Source organism: Coenobita brevimanus, chromosome 26, assembly GCF_032717465.1.
Source record: "Coenobita brevimanus isolate Jiangsu-jjx chromosome 26, ASM3271746v2, whole genome shotgun sequence".
NCBI classification, from domain to species: Eukaryota; Metazoa; Arthropoda; class Malacostraca; order Decapoda; family Coenobitidae; genus Coenobita; species Coenobita brevimanus.
Genome location: NC_136979.1, coordinates 13849985 through 13853934, shown reverse-complemented (window position 1 = coordinate 13853934; position 3950 = coordinate 13849985). Strand labels below are relative to the sequence as shown.

General features: G+C 39.8%; 1 non-coding gene across 1 annotated transcript; it reads left to right on the top strand.

Moving 5' to 3' along the window:
* The first annotated feature begins 1259 nt into the window (after window positions 1-1259).
* On the top strand, window positions 1260-1378 carry LOC145394226 (5S ribosomal RNA). Its single transcript, XR_013896332.1, has one exon. It is a non-coding gene; the product is annotated as a 5S ribosomal RNA (ribosomal RNA).
* The last annotated feature ends 2572 nt before the right edge of the window (window positions 1379-3950 follow it).

The window sequence follows — 3950 nt, the reverse complement described above, 5'->3', positions numbered from 1 at the left end:
GGTGTGGCAAGGATGAAAATCTTCAACAAGTTTGAAACTTGTGAAAGCAATTCAAGGTCAAGGTCATATTCCGAGCCGTGCTAGATATGTATAGGCTGGCAGCTGGTGTGGTGCCCCCTTGGGTGGCCTTTAGTTTAACAACTACTTTTGAGGGTAATAGCATACGATTTGTTAGGGTGTAGCATATGCTCACATAAGCTAGGAAACACTCTTATTGTGGTCAAATAGTCTAGCACTGAAGTAACCAGCTTGTAACAATCCACTCTTGTGTTTCATATGCATTATTTTTGCCAGATACCCTTTATCTGATAATTATTTCACAATTTAGGTATTTGTGACATCTGCTGAAGAACAAATTAAGCTTCCTTTGGACTTCAGCTTAATTAAGGACATTATCAGGGAGTCATTAGTGTCTATTAAGACTTCCCTGCAAGTTGCACACTTCAAAGATTTTGCAGATTATATACAATAAAACCAATAATGTAAGCAACAATTTTGCTGGAACTGAGAGACAAATGGTCAGAGCTGGAAATGTAGTTATATTCATTCTTTGTTGAAAACCCGTATCCATCTAGAATCCTTGATTTAGCAACGGTAGCATTAATGGCTTCTCTGGAGGGAGTGTCTGCTCTGACATCACTGACGAAAGTACTTGGAACAATCAGTATGGGTACATTCTTTAACTGTAAAGTATCCGTGCAGGATGTCTTGTTCACTCAGAAACTTTTACAGGCAACCAAAGACTGCCCACGTGTGGGATTACTATTGTTGGATTCTCCTATACTCCTGATTTTGCCAATAAAAAATAAAAAACCTATGTCGTCTTGCCTGAGTATGAATGTCATCACAAACTTCAAAGAAGGATCAGGACATGAAATGACAGTATCATAAATCTTAGCCAGGAAAAAAAAAAAAAATGTGATTTAGGGAGCTTTTCATAAAAAAGTTTCCTCTTGGTATACCAAATGAGCCTCATTGGTTTTTAGAAGATGCTCACTATGACATTATAATTAACCCATCTCATGAAAATGGCGTCAATGGATGGGAGGTATGGTACAAGCTCTGAGAATATTTTCACACCCCGCCTCTACTTCAGATATATCTATATACAATGGTCCCTTTATTATCACGCATAACTGGCTCAATACCTAGTCCACTGATAATGAAACGGCATGATAACGAAAGCACAGGCCCTATGGGATTTGTCCTAATTGGTGCCAAGTATCCCACTTCTCAACCCAAATTTGTCCTTTTTAAACAATCACGGCCATGCCACGTTGAGTACACCGCTTCCCATCCGATCAGCGAAGTTAAGCAACGTTGGGTCTGGTTAGTACTTGGATAGGTGACCGCCTGGGAACACCAGATGCTGTTGGCATCCCTACGTGTCAAGTGGGGTTGGTGGAGGATTAGTGCCCCTCCCTGTAAAACAATTAACTCTAAGCCCTTGGCCACCCCATTTGCGATACATGGCGTCTGGCAATGGATGGATGGGGACACCCATCAAATACATACATACTATTATGGTAAGTATTAGAAACACACATAGGCATGGTTAGGTTAGTAGAAAACGATGAAAAGAGCACAATAAGGTAGAAACACACACCATATAGAGATCTGAGATGGGCTTAAGGTAAGGATTTCTGAGGCATGGAGGTGGAGAGTTAGTGGGCCCCACTCCTCGAGTAGGAACTTATCTCTTAATCCCTCAAAGCCATCAGAACCACAAATTTTGCGCCATCATTGTCGGCAGAAACCAGCTCAGGTGTGCGATAATGAAGTTTTTTACCCCCAAAACTTGTGATAACAGCAGATTTCGATTAGCAGTAATAATGACAAACCGCTATAGCCAAGTACACAATAACCAAGGGATCACTGTATACAAGTAAACAATTTTATCACTGATTTACTGAACTGTTCACTTTTTTCTATATCAGATGACCATTCTATGGTAAAATGACAGAGATGTGTGTATCAGTTGTTTCTTATATAAAATTACGTCTGAGAGGTAAGCCACCTTGATGCCAATCAATGCAGCCCTGGATATGCCTTGGTGATGACCAAGCTGGCAGCATCCAGTCTGGTCGTCGAAAATCTCAAGGCCAATAAGACTACCAGGTCTTGTCATCCAGTGGTAATACAGACGTGGTGACGTCATGCTGTGGAGGACTGTCTCCTTCCATTTTCCTCTCCACTCCCCTCACTCACTCCCCATCCTCTGCTGGGGAGTGAGTGGGGGGAGCTGCTCTTGTGACAGCTATGGGTGAGAGAGGTAGAGGCAGACATACAGTGACTCCATTTTTTTTTTTTTTTTAATCTGTTCAGTACCGTGTCGGCCCTTATTATTTTGTTCTAGTTATCATCAGATGAATTTACCCAGATTAGACTGAAACAGTGAAATGGGTACTGGAGTTAGCTAAAGTATAATGAGAATGATGTAATGGTGATGAATAGTTAATGTAACTCTTTATAATGCTCTCACCATACTTTCATCTCCCTTCAGTTCCTTGAACAATCATGTTTTCCATGTTTTAATATAATTAACTGGAGCATGGAAGCTGAAGTTAGGGTATATAATCTGCCTATTAAACAGAGACCAGAGAGAAAGGGGGAGAAATAGGAGAGAAAGAGGGTAGAAAACGGAAAAGTAGGGAGATAGCTGCCAAATACTTCCAGAATACTGAACACTCCAAATCAATTTAATCCTACTGTATGCAAATACCTATTAAAATGCACATCAGGTTGAACAGTAAAGATAATTCCTAAGCTTATCATTTAAAACTGCCTTGACATGGGCTGGAGATGAAACAATTATTATTGTGGAAAAATATGAACATTAGAAACTCACGTGACCAGTTACTCATTTTTTGTCAAATTTTGCTAAATGAATGCATGATTGAGTAATTATTCATTATATTTAAATGTTATAATCCACAAATATATACATGCACAGCCATGCGCAGTAATGCTATTACAGAATATAAGATGAAACAATTTATCACTGTTTATCACTGTCTGTCAACCTCCTTTCAGGTGTATCCACAACGTGATGACATGCGCGAGCTGGACACAAATTTGCCCATGTATGACAAGACCTGGTAGTCTTATTGGCCTTGGACAGTATCACACGTACACACGAGAGGAGCGGTTTGTTCGACCTGGGTGGTGCAATTCTAGGGAATATTTTTGGAATGGCTACAGAAGAGGTTTAAGAAACAAACAACAAATTTAATAAGATATCTCAAGTATTAACGTATCAACAGAAGCTAGTTGACAGTCAAAACATAGCAATGATGACGATTGTGAAAAATCTCAGTAAGGCAGAAAGTATAACTCACCAGAGTGAGGACAAAATAAATGCCATGGAAGGAAACATGACACTTTTTCAACACTTTTCAGTAAGCATGTAACATACCGACATAATAATACTCCAGCTGGACAACACTAGAGCTCGTTATCAAGCTTTGATGAAAGGTAGTGCAAGTGCTGGCAATGGCAAGATAACCATTAACCTACTTCTGGTTCACGATCTACGTTAAATCGTCCGCTCGTTCGTTAAAAGATTTCTGCACCTATAGTGCAGGCCGAGCTATACATAATCATTCAAGACATATATAAACATGGTTTGAAGCCTTTGTTCTGGGACAGGAATTTCATGCTATATTATCTGTACTTGGAAGCAATTCTAACACCAACATCAGTAATAGTTCATGTACCATTCATAACAGATAATCTGTTCACAGTCTATCAAATATACCCTTTTCCTTCTAAGAATAATGATGTCACGAGTCGGCTAGTGACATTGGCTTTTGTGGGAAACCGCGAACTCAAGTGGAATCCCAGTTTATCGATCACTTAACCGCTCATTCGGACGGAAGCTTTGTCAAATCAATTTTTCAGTGTCGTAAGTGATCGTCTTTGTGTGAGACATTAGCGCTTCCGCTGAGTGA